Source organism: Suncus etruscus, chromosome 16 (assembly GCF_024139225.1).
Source record: "Suncus etruscus isolate mSunEtr1 chromosome 16, mSunEtr1.pri.cur, whole genome shotgun sequence".
Lineage (NCBI taxonomy): Eukaryota > Metazoa > Chordata > Mammalia > Eulipotyphla > Soricidae > Suncus > Suncus etruscus.
Window position 1 is genome coordinate 40,955,042 of NC_064863.1, and position 13,047 is coordinate 40,968,088.

The window sequence follows — 13,047 nt, forward strand, 5'->3', positions numbered from 1 at the left end:
AAAAGCAATAGGACTTTAACTCGGAAGTCTAACGTTTCTTCTTGCTTTTTTCTTGCAAGGAAGTTCTTTGATTCTACCATCTGAGACAAAGCCTGTGGTTCAATCAGCTCTAAAAGATGTAACATGAAGGTCAGGGGGGTCTCCTCCATCAGTTTATCTGAATTAGAAACTGTAACGGCAAAAATATCTTTACATTGGGCTTTGACCACATTTCTCAGAAGAGGAAAATAAATATTAAAGAATCCTTGCTGGCTAATGAACAAATATGTTACCAAGTAAACTCTCAGCTAATGCTTCACTCTTACCTCCACTCTTGTCTACTCCAAAAATAAATGTGCCCTGTCATTTCTGGCCTTGTTTCTCTTCTCGTTGTTGAGTCTACATTGGGATAGTTTTTAAATAAATAAATAAATAATAAAATAAATAAAATAAAATAAAAAATAAAATCATACTGCGTATGTAGACAAATATCTGGACATAATCAGAAAGTTTTAGGTAGTTTAAAAACTAAGATTGTAGCTGCGGATTTTATACCGTTAATTTTTATACAATCAATAGAGAATCCAAGTGTTTCAACAAGGAGTATGTCACAAAAGTTGTTTTTGGGGAGCACGGACTATATATTTTAATACAGTTATTGCTCAGCTTGCAGAGCACAAACTATATTTTTAATAGTGACTAATAGAAACTAAATTAAATCATATGTCATTTATTCTGATGTCATCAGTAAATGAAAAGTCCAGAATTTGATTATAATTTGTAATAAAACAGAGATGACCCATCTGCAAGACAAATGTTCTTCTTAGAATCTGTTTTGAACAATGAAGCATAGAGTTGGGAAGACAGCACATGCTTTGCATTTTGAGGCCCAGGTTTATTACCAGCACTGTATGGTCAGCCTCTTCCTTATGCTGAAAGATCACTGTACTGGGAGAAAACCTTGAGCACTGTCAGGTATGATGCAAAATCAAAACAATTTTTTTATTGTAAAACATTTTGACATGTTTATATCTTCATTTTCTGTCTCATTGTTTGATCTAGTTGAAAGTAGTCTTTGTTTTAAGGTCACACCTGACAGTGCTTAGGGGCTGGTCCTGGCTCCTAGAAAAGCTTGGGGGACTGGACAGTGCTGAGGATACAATTCAGAGTCCTGAGGTCTCAGGTGCAAAGTATGCACTCTAACCCTTAAGCTCCAAACACTAGAAATAAACCCAATAAGAAAAAAAAATGGAAGAACATTCTACAAGCAAGAACACTTAAAACCCAATACATTGGTAAAGACGAATGTTTCACCTTGTCAGAAAAAAGCAGGTTTTCAATGTTAAGAACAATAATGTGTGTGTGTGAAAGTGCTCAATATTTAGCAGTTGATTATTGAACTGTTGATGATTATTGAACTGATTATTGAACAGTTGACTAAAGCTTTTTTTTACCACTTAGAAGTTTTATTGTAAATGCCTTGTCTTGAAAATAATATTTTCTCCAGTTGGATTTATTTGATTCAGAAATCAATTTAGCCATAGACAAAATACTTTCCATGGAACAGTTTTTAGAGTAAGAATTTTATAATTTTATAAGCATTGAGGCCTTAATGGAACCTATCTTTTGTTTAGTTTTGATGTTTGTCTGTTTATTTTGGGACCAACACCCTATGATGCTTGGTGTTAGTATGGGATTGCTTTTATGGTGGTAGAGCAGACTGTGCTATGCCCAATGCCAGGTTCTTCAGTCCTTTGAAACTGTCTCTCTTGCTCTTTGTAGAATATTATTTTCATGCTGCTTTATGATAGATCTGTTCATGCAACTATTTGAGGTAATTATTTGAGAATATGTATTAGCATTTATAAATGTTCATACCCTTTGATTCAATCCTAGACCTCAAAAGATATTTTTTTTATTTTTTTTAAAAACTTCAGAATTTCTAGTTTATTTATGGTTTCATTTTTTTTTTGAGTGTTTGGAATCATTTTTTTAAATTTATTTAAACACCTTAATTACATACATGATTGTGTTTGGGTTTCAGTCATGTAAAGAACACCACCCATCACCAGTGCAACATTCCCATCACCAATGTCCCAAGTCTCCCTTCTCCCCACCCGACCCCCGCCTGTACTCTAGACAGGCTCTCCATTTTCCTCATACATTCTCATTATTAGGACAGTTCAAAATGTAGTTATTTCCCTAACTAATCTCATCACTCTTTGTGGTGAGCTTCCTGAGGTGAGCTGGAACTTCCAGCTCTTTTCTCTTTTGTGTCTGAAAATTATTATTACAAGGGTGTCTTTCATTTTTCTTAAAACCCATAGATGAGTGAGACCATTCTGCGTTTTTCTCTCTCTCTCTGACTTATTTCACTCAGCATAATAGATTCCGTGTACATCCATGTATAGGAAAATTTCATGACTTCATCTCTCCTGACAGCTGCATAATATTCCATTGTGTATATGTACCACAGTTTCTTTAGCCATTCGTCTGTTGAAGGGCATCTTGGTTGTGGGGAGAAGAAATGAACAGACACTTTGACAAAGAAGAAATACACATGGCCAAAAGACACATGAAAAAATGTTCCACATCACTAATCATCAGGGAGATGCAAATCAAAACAACGATGAGATACCACCTCACACCCCAGAGAATGGCACACATCACAAAGAATGAGAATAAACAGTGTTGGCGGGGATGTGGAGAGAAAGGAACTCTTATCCACTGCTGGTGGGAATGCCGTCTAGTTCAACCTTTATGAAAAGCGATATGGAGATTCCTCCAAAAACTGGAAATCGAGCTCCCATATGATCCAGCTATACCACTCCTAGGAATATACCCTAGGAACACAAAAATACAATACAAAAACCCCTTCCTTACACCTATACTCAAAAGATATTTTAAGAAAATCTTTTGAATTTCATAGATTTATAAAAGCATTTTTGAAAACATTGAGAAAATTAAGTTCCCAATAGTAAAATATTTCATTGAATTAGTGTACTATGCATATATAAATATTAGTTTTTGAAATATTTTCAAATGTATTGAATGAAAAGGATGCTTGCATTGCAGTAAGCAAAAATATAAGAAGATTATAACTACTCTCTTGAATGTATAAAATAAATTTTTTTGTTTTGTTTTTGTTTGGGTTTGCACCCAGTAGTGTTTAGGGCTTACTCCTGGCTCTCTGCTCAAGAGTCACTTCTGGTGAGCTCTGTTGGCCATATAGAATGCCAGTGATTGGCTGTGTGGAAAGCAAATGCTTAGCCACTGTACTAATACTCCAGCACCCCCAAGTAACATTATGAAATTAGTACATATGATATCATTTACTTAATACATATTAAGGTCAATTTTTTAATTTTTGGGCCACACCCAGCAATGCTCAGGAATTGTTCCTTGCATATTCCTGACTATCTGGGATACCAAGGATATCATATGGGATACCAGGAATCAAACCCAGACTTGCTACATGCAAGGCAGTACTCTACTTGCTGTACTACCTGTCTGGCCCTTCGATAAATACTTTATTTTTTGTTTTGCTATAAATAGGTGTTGTTTTAAATTAGCAAACATTAAATATCATTGACTAAGTCGTGTACTTCCTATTTGTATTAGTGGTTGTAGTCACTCAGATAGCACATCCAGGAAAACAAAAAGTGCATTTCTAGGTGGTAGATTTTGTAGCCTTTTCTTTTTCTTTTCATATTTTCTGAATATTCTCAAATCTTACGCAATTATTACATTTTAATTGAAAAATTAATAATTTAAAAAACATTGCGAAGAAATATAACTAGCAAATTTAGAACACAGCCTTTAAGTTCTTAATTGGGGGAACTTCCGAAGCTTTATTCAGGGAACCTGGAGGCCATTCCTGGTGATACTTGGCTAACAGGGTTGCAGATGGGGTTGGGAGGAAAACTGTAAATGCAAGGACCCAAAGATGTAGAACTGTGGAACTGCTCAGGCGCTTGAGGCTGGAAATCACCAGGACCACCAAGTGGTGCTTCTGAACCCTAAGGCATACCCAGTAGTGCTAAGGGTGTTCTTTGATATCTGTGTTGGAACTCACATCTTAGCATAAGAAAATCACTATACTATCTTCCTGGCCCCCAAACTCTTCATACCTGCATGCCTTTTCAAAAGACAACTATAAAAGTCTTAGAGGTAGATGAAACCCCTATTGATTCAAATGGAAGAAAAAAGATATCCCAAAGTAAAAATATATCGGTCTGTCTCATCTTCTGCAGTTTCAAAGTTCCCTCAAATAAATTTATTGGTGGTAATTGGGAAAAAAATATTGAGTTTTCTTAAGTTGGGAGTAGAAGGAATTTAATCACCTAATAATGGAATAGTTACTTATATTAGCAATACATTGCCATATTTTTATTCATCATATTAGTATCTTCAAAAAACAAATTAAAATCCATAAGGTTGTTAGGAAAACTAATGACATAAAAATTATAAATATAAAATGAGTTTATTTAAAAAAATTTTACCCTATGTACAAAATTTATTTTAGGGATAGAGAAATCAAATATTCAGGTTGATAGTAGATTATCTGGTTATCAGTGGTTTATTTTTTTTAATGGCATTTATCTTTAGTTTTGAAAATATATCTGATGAATATATCTTAAGTATCTTTGTTATTATCTTATTATCTTTGTTAAGATAATATTTGTCATTATCTTTTGTTTTTGTTTTTGTTTTTGTTTTGGGGCCACACCTGGCAGTGCTCAGGGGTTACTCCTGGCTGTCTGCTCAGAAATAGCTCCTGGCAGGCACGGGGGACCATATGGGACACTGGGATTCGAACCAACCACCTTTGGTCCTGGATCGGCTGCTTGCAAGGCAAACGCCACTGTGCTATCTCTCCGGGCCCAATATTTGTCATTATCTTAACACAGTAATTCATCCTAGTATGAAAATGCATAGATAGTACCTTTCTTTACTTTTACAAAGCCTCTCTGTCCAACAGTTGTATATCATTCTGTGACAGGTATTATTGTTCCCAAAAGAGATTTTGCTGGTGGAAACCTTTGCATTGTAAGGGAAGTCACAGAGAAAACTTATTCATATATCATAGTCACTTTTCTGCTCCAGTAGATTTTATGAAATAAAAAGTCGTGTTAGCTTGATTTAATCTTTATTCCCTTTCTTTCCCATGGATCCCATCTGCTGGAGTCTTGGACTGATAGGCCTTTAAAAAAATACTCCTAAATTATTTTCTGACACCTGCTTAAAGCCATTTTTAGTGAAGAAAATGAGTATAATGTATTTTTGCTAGCAAAAAAATAAACACAGAGACATTTGTTTCCTTATGGAGGATAGCTAACAATTTACATTTAAAAATTTATTTCAGTATCATAACTTATAAAGTTGTTTGTCTAAACAATAGAATTTTAGGAATGTCCTCCCTTCCGGTCCCAACTATACAAGATCCCATTCCTTCACCAAAGACCCCAGGTTTCCTTCCACCTCCCAATCTGACTCCTTGTCAGATACATTTTAAATGATCATAGTTTGGGTCCTCTGCCATATATCTTGGTTATGAAAAGAAAGGTGATCTCATTTAATGGAACTGTATAAAAAAAAACCTGCCAAGTTTCTTTCTTTAATATATAGTACTCATAATTGCTTAGCACTATTTTTAACATTCCTTTACAGACACTAATGATATCTTGTAACTGCTACTTAAAATAATTTAGTGTTGGTATTCTTTCCTCCTTACTAAGGTCTTTCCTCAGAGAGATGTTCTCAGATGTTTTCATCACATTCTACTTCCCTGAGCTCCCTTCTAGCCATCAAGTCAACATTTCTACGTTATCATTTTTGAAAACAAGAGCTTGAAGCAGTCTTCTATTTTAAAGATCCCAAACTGAGGATTGCTTGAGTAAAACAGTTAAATATTAAATACATTTAAATCAAGGCAAGGGAAACTTGAAGAGTGTATATTACTGAGTCAAATTTTATTTGAGCCACCCACATTTTATTTGAGCTAGTTTCAAAGAAGAGAACTAGTGGTCGATGGTAGTCAATTTGTCACACTTTTTTGTTTAATTTGGGCTTAGGTCCAAATGAATGGGGTAAGGATAGAAATATGTGAATGAGATGGACAGGATATCCTAACAAATACAGTTGTGAGTGGAGCCAAGATAGAAGGTTGTGTGCCTAGTGGGGCCCATGAGAGTGTTGCTCCTGCCAGGTTGTTGTGGTGCTGTGGTGCACCCAGAGGCACACTCAAGGATGCCTGTGGAAGTCTCTAATGATCTCACTCCTTGTTAGGTAACTGGCAAATTCTGTTTTGAAGGGCATTACTCAGTTTTTCCAGGCTAATTTTCCTTCATTTTCTCCTCTATTATAATATGTCTTTCATATTTTATGTCCCATCCAATAATTTAAAAATCAATATCTTATTACATCTTTCCGGTTTTTTTAGTAATCCCTATCTTACTAGGTCAGAACTTGCATCTCATTTGCACAGACATTTCCAACTTAATTTGTTTTTGACACTCCCACCATATTGAATGCCTCAGTAATTGAAGTAAGTGAATGCCTTACTTCTGTGGACATCGGGCTTCCAGTCTCCTTCCCTTATTCAGACTATATTTTTTAACACCTGCAAAATCTTTTATGTCATCATTTTATCAGTGATTTTTTTTTCTCTTGGAGGTATCATTTTTGCATAAATAGAGCACAATTGTGAGTTTCCTCATTCATTCATAATGGACTTTAGCTTAATTTTAGTTTTAAATCTCATGCAAGAAAAGTTTTGAAGAACATTAACATATAAGTAAACTAAAATCGGAATGACTTTCCTTTTATTCTAGATATTTCCCAATACTTTTTAAAAAGTTCTCTCTGGAAATTTTACTCTAGTGTTCTTCCAACTTCCATAGTACTTTCTATTTCTTCTAAATTACCTTATTATTAGCTATTATTGTAGTGAAATTGAATATTTTGACAGGTTTGAGGATCTCAGGCCATCAGTTATTCCTAAGATAAGATTCAATAATTGAGCTAGAAGATAGTAGAAAGTAGAGATTTTTGTTTTGTTAACCGATTTTCTGATATTTGTGATAATATCTGGCATTAAAGCTCAACAAATTTTAGTTGAAAGAAGAAATAGTGTGTTGTGTAGGCATAGTGTGTTTTTAAAATAACTCTCTATAAAAACTGTGAGGTAGGTGATGTTATTACCCTCAATTTAAACGTTGAGACTAAAAACAGTCAAAAGCTTGTAGTAAGTAAATGACTTGCAGAGTCATTTACTTACATTTTTCCCTACTAATTGCAAGACTGTTTTGCAAACATTTTACATTCGTATTTCTTATGCAATCAGAATGAATTTTTTTGGTGGGTAGCATTGAGAAATTATTAGGATTGATTTTTCTGGACTCAATTTATAAACCTAGGAGCACCATTAATTTCTTCTTAATATCATTTGTAGCATTCATATGACTGTTTTTGGTGATTCTCTGTCAACTTATTTAATTAACCTAGATTATATATAATTAAGAAATATATTGTATATAATATGCAAATATATATAAATATACATATAGAGATAAAGAGAGCAGAAAGTGCCAACAGGATTGGGTGGTAAATGTGGCAAGAAAGGGACCTTGGGTTGGCAGGAGAGAATTTGGTGCTCTTATATAGGTATGATGTAGTAGCACTAAAATGTTAATATTATAAATCTTGTTACTTCAGTTAAACCAGTTTTTTGTTTTTGCTATATTTTGCATTGCTCAGTGCCAGTGCCAGTCATGTGCAAAGCATGTATCTTACTCACTTTACTATTTCATCTCTCTGACACCAATACAATATTTTGGTTGAAAAGAAAATGGACATGTTACAACTCATATGTCTTCTTCTTTTTCATTACATTAAATCCTGTGCTAAAGTAATTTTTACACATGATGAATACATCTTATATATGAAGTATATAAAGCAAATTTTATATAGCCTCTGACTTTCCAGAAATTACTTTTTAAATATAACCAGGGTTACCGTGGCAGTTTTGGGAGCCCAAGGCCACATGCAGTAGTGCTCAGAGTACCTTCTGATACTGAGATTTGACCTTTGGTCCCAGTACATGCAAAGCTGCCCTCTGAGTGCTGAGTTCTATCCCCAGTGCCTAAAATGTTCTCTTTATATTTCACTTTTAATGAATGTTAAATAATATATACTTTAAAGAAAAAAGTTTACATAATATTTTAATCTTTGATGTGTTTTATGTGATTCATATTTATGTTTAAGACTTAATAATCTTGAGACTTTAGAAAACATTTATGGTGTCTTCTATGATTTAGCCAGTTTGGTTAAGTACATAAAATCTTTTGGTGGTTAAATTCTTTTCATTTTAGCTACAATTCTACTTCCTGCTATACTTTTTGAACCATTATTATGTATTAAATATATTATTATTTTTGATTTTTAATATCCGTGGTTACTCATAAGAAAATAATTATCCTGTCTTATTTGTATGAAAATTAATCTCACCAATTATGTATGACTAAGTAGTATTTTATTGTGTACATTTTCTTTATTTGTTGACTGGCATTTGAGTAATTTCCATATCTTATTGGAAATAATGTTGCATTGAACAGTTGGACACATATCTTTTTAAAACATTGCTTTTATGTTTTTTTGGATAAATATGTAGAAGTGGAATCTCTGAATCACATGAAAGTTTTACTTTTATAATTTTTATAAAACTCCACACTATTTTGTATGATCCCAATTTACATTTTCACCAATTGTATGCAAAGATTTCTTTCCCTGTCAGTACATATTGTTTATTGTCTTATTGATAATACCTATTTTAATATGAATTAGGGAATGTTTCAATGTGGTTACACCAGTTATTTAAGCAAAAGTTGGGACACCATTTTTATAGAAATGATTTGGTCTGTAAAATGATCTTTAACTATAAATGGATTATACATGGACAAATAAATTTAAGAATTAAAAATAATTTTTCCAGGGAGACCTGAGCTGTTTAAGTCAAAGCTTTACACATTCTTGTCTTCTACTAAGCACACCTATCTGTGTTCCTGGCTCTGTGCTCAGGAATTACTTCTGGAAGTGCTCAGGGACCAAAGGTGGTGCCAACCAGGTGTCTAACTTGAGTGGTTCATGTGCAAGGCAAGCACTTTACCCACTGTGCTATCTCTCTGGCCCCATCTTCGGTTTCTAATTCAAAACCTCTGCAGGAGTGCCTGTGAATTTGAATCTCCAAAAAGGTAAATGATATTGAGCACTACTGGGTGCGACCTGTACTTACTCCCACCTCCACATGTGAATTTGAGACTTCTGACATACAAGTGGTTCCTGCCCACTGGATATTTATTGTCTTTCTTTACTTTATTTCGTCTTTCTGTACGTCCGTCCGTCCCTCCCTCCCTCCCTCCCTCCTTCCTCCCTCCCTCCCTTCTTCCCTCCTTCCCTTCTTCCCTCCTTCCCTACATCCTTCCTTTCTTCCTTCCTTCCCTCCCTCCCTCCCTCTTTCCCTTCCTCTCTCCCTCCCTCCTTCCTTCCCTCCCTCCCTCCCTCCCTCCCTCCCTCCCTCCCTCCCTCCCTCCCTCCCTCCCTCCCTCCCTCCCTCCCTCCCTCCTTCCTTCCTTCCTTCCTTCCTTCCTTCCTTCCTTCCTTCCTTCCTTCCTTCCTTCCTTCCTTCCTTCCTTCCTTCCTTCCTTCCTCTTTGTTTATCACACCTGGCAGTGCACAGGGTTTATTCCTAACAGGCTCATGGGTTACTGAGAATCGAGCCCAGGTCAGCCACATGCAAGTCAAATGCCCTAACCCACCCCTGTGTTATTGCTTTGGCCCCACCTTAATTTTTTAAAATAAAGAGCAATGATAGTAATATTTGAAAAACAAAACAGAGTTGAGGGGCCGGGCGGTGGCGCTAGAGGTAAGGTGCCTGCCTTGCCTGCGCTAGCCTTGGATGGACCGCGGTTTGATCCCCCGGCGTCCCATATGGTCCCCCAAGCCAGGAGCGACTTCTGAGCACATAGCCAGGAGTAACCCCTGAGCGTCACCAGGTGTGACCCAAAAACCAAAAAAAAAAAAAAAAAAAAAAAAACAGAGTTGATTTGAGATTATTTTCTATCCCATTGGTTTCAATAGTTATTGGTTTTGCCATACATAACCACAAGATATTTTTGTTTTTGGGTCACACCCTGCAGTACTCAGGGGTTACTCCTGGCTCTACACTCAGAAATCATTCCTAGCAGGCTCAGGAGACCATATGGGATGCCAAGATTCAAACCACCATCCTTCTGCAACATGCATGCAAGGCAAATGCCCTACCTCCATACTGTCTCTCAGGCCCGCCATAACCACAACATATTTTATTACAATTATATGAACTTGCTTATGCAGAATGACATTTAAATTATATTTTCCCCTAATTTTTGTTAGGAAAACTCTCTGTAAAACTATCTGAACACCTAAGGGTGCTGTGAAATCTTAACCAATCAGATCTATGAAATCTTTTTAGTGACTCTTTTGTCCAAAAGAGACCTGAATGTTGCAGTTGGCTTTTCACCATTTTAATTACTTTCCTCTCTTCTTGGCTGGGACACACATATTTGCCTTGAAGATCAAACTTACATGTTTCATTGTTTCTTTTGTTTTCTCTAATGAGTGTTCTTTTTTGGCCTTCCCACCCTTTGTGATTTTTGCTGCTGAGGCTGTGTTGGGGTGCAGTGGGGATGGGGCTCTCATATATGCTTTGTTGTGCTATTGCTATGGACCACATGCTTTTTGCTGTGGTGTTTGCACATAGGCTCACCATGGACTGAAAACCTAACTGAAGTAACAGCACACATCTTGTTTGTTTTGCATTTGGGAGCTATACCCACCAGTTCTCAGTGTTTACTTCGGTTCAGAAATCACTCTTGATGGACCAGGGTGATATGTATGGTGCTGGCCATCAAACCTGGTCAGTCATGTGCAAGGCAAGTCCATATTCACAGTACTGTCTCTCCAACCTGTATATCATATTTTTAAGAATTTAAAAAATATTTTTAAATTTATGGGGCATGCAAAGGGTCACAGACTTAAGTTATGGTGCTCATACAAGCCTAGCTGTGGTGTGCTAGAGAAGGCAAAGTGTGTTGTGGTATTGAGGATCTAGGCAGTGCTTAGCAAATGTGAACAGTTCTGGAAATCAAAGCAACAGTGTCATGCTTGCAATGCAGGTTTTGTTTTCATCTCCTCTTCCTAATGTTATTAGTGCATATAAATGCTTCCTGTGACGTCGAAAGGAACATTCTTTTGAGTGTTGAGGCAGCTGCTTGTCTAGGGTTTTATATGATTGTACTTAAGACAAAATGCAAATAGAAATGATTACATCTTTTCCCCATGTCTTAAGTGTATAAGCAATACATAAACTTCCATGTATGCATTTCTGTACCATAATCATAGGCTTTGGGAACTCACTAAAGTTGAATAGGTTTTACATAATGAAAATTTTGGCATACTTCTAGATTTGAATGAAGATCTCTTCTTTCATTGAAAGCCAAAATATATGGTCATGGTAAAAACTTTTACAAAAGATAATAAATGCATCTTTAAAATAAGTAGTATGAATGTTTTTAAGAATATTTTATTACATGGATTTAGATCTCTCTATATATTTTGTATTTACACTTGCCTTTAGGTTTGAGTCATAGCTTTACAAGCTAAGCATCTTCTTGTTCATAAAATGCATTTGAATACTGATTTTTGGAGGGTGGATGGGTATTTGAGCTCAGGGTTTATTCCAGACTTTATGCTCAGGGATCATTTCTGATGATGCTTGGGCAACACAGGTGATGATGGGAATTAAACCAAGCATGTTGCTTTAACCCCTGTATTGTCTCTCTGCCCCATATATCACCTTTATTAACCTGATTATGTTTATATTTTTAGATATACCACAGTTAAACACTATTTCATCTTTTCTAGACATTTAGTTTAGTACTCCTTTTAGTGCTAAGTTGGCCTATCTTTCTACTCAGTACCAAAAAGAGATGATTTGTCTTTAGGTACATTACTTATTACTTTATTTTCACTCCAGAAAAATAAAAATAAGCAAAACCTTCCAACACTATATACAAGCTTGCCTTCATTGTGCATTATAAATAAAGAAAATCCTGGCCACAGATATACTTAGTCTGGGCCAGAGAGGTATCTCACTAGGCTGTGTGCTGCTTTGTATGTGGAGACTCTATTTGAACCCACCCAAATACAGAGCCAGGAATAATCACTGAGCACTTCAGGTGTGGCCTGTAAACAAACAAATAAAAATACTAACACTGCTTTAATTAGTTTTCTTAAGCTATTAATGAGCTTGAAATTTTTTAAATTTAGTTCTTGAAGTTTGTCACTTATAGTGTTTGTTCATATTTTACCAAGTATGCACTTGTACATATTTAAACCAGAAAAAAGTTTTAAGAGTTTTTAATAATTTTTTTATTTAAAGGGTAGGTCATTGTGGGTGAAAAAGAGCTTATTTGGATAGCATTGAAGTAACATGGCAGATTTCACAAATAAGCTGTAACAGATCATCAAATTTTAAAGATTGTTATTTAATAATAATAATAATAATAATAATAATAATAATAATAATAATAAATCTTAATGTTGAATCCCTCGGCGTCTCAGATAGTCCCCCAAGCCAGGAGTGATTTCTGAGTGCATAGCTAGGAGTCACCCCTGAGTGACACCAGGTGTAACCCCAAACCCAAAAAAAATCTTAGTAATTTTAGAATGCAATCAATTTATGATACATTTATAAATGTTAACAATTTAGGGATTAAAAATTTGCCAATACATACATGTGTAATAAAATGGGAATGGAGAGGACAGCAGGATTATTTTACACATGTGACTATTAAGTTGATGTGTAATATAGGGCAGGCCATTTTCTCTAAGTCTCTTTTTAAAAAGTTTAAAAAGTTTGTAGCTGGATATTTAATACTGTGTTTTACTTTTAAATTATGCATTTTATCTTTAAATTTCTAAGCTTTACCTTTTCAAAACTTTAAATTATTCATTTTATCTTTAAATTTC

The 13,047-nt window shown here is 35.2% G+C and overlaps 1 protein-coding gene across 1 annotated transcript in view; it reads left to right on the top strand.

The window, feature by feature from the left end:
• ATP10D (ATPase phospholipid transporting 10D (putative)) overlaps nucleotides 1-13,047 on the top strand; it is a 110,909-nt gene that overhangs the window by 743 nt on the left and 97,119 nt on the right. The window lies entirely within an intron of this gene.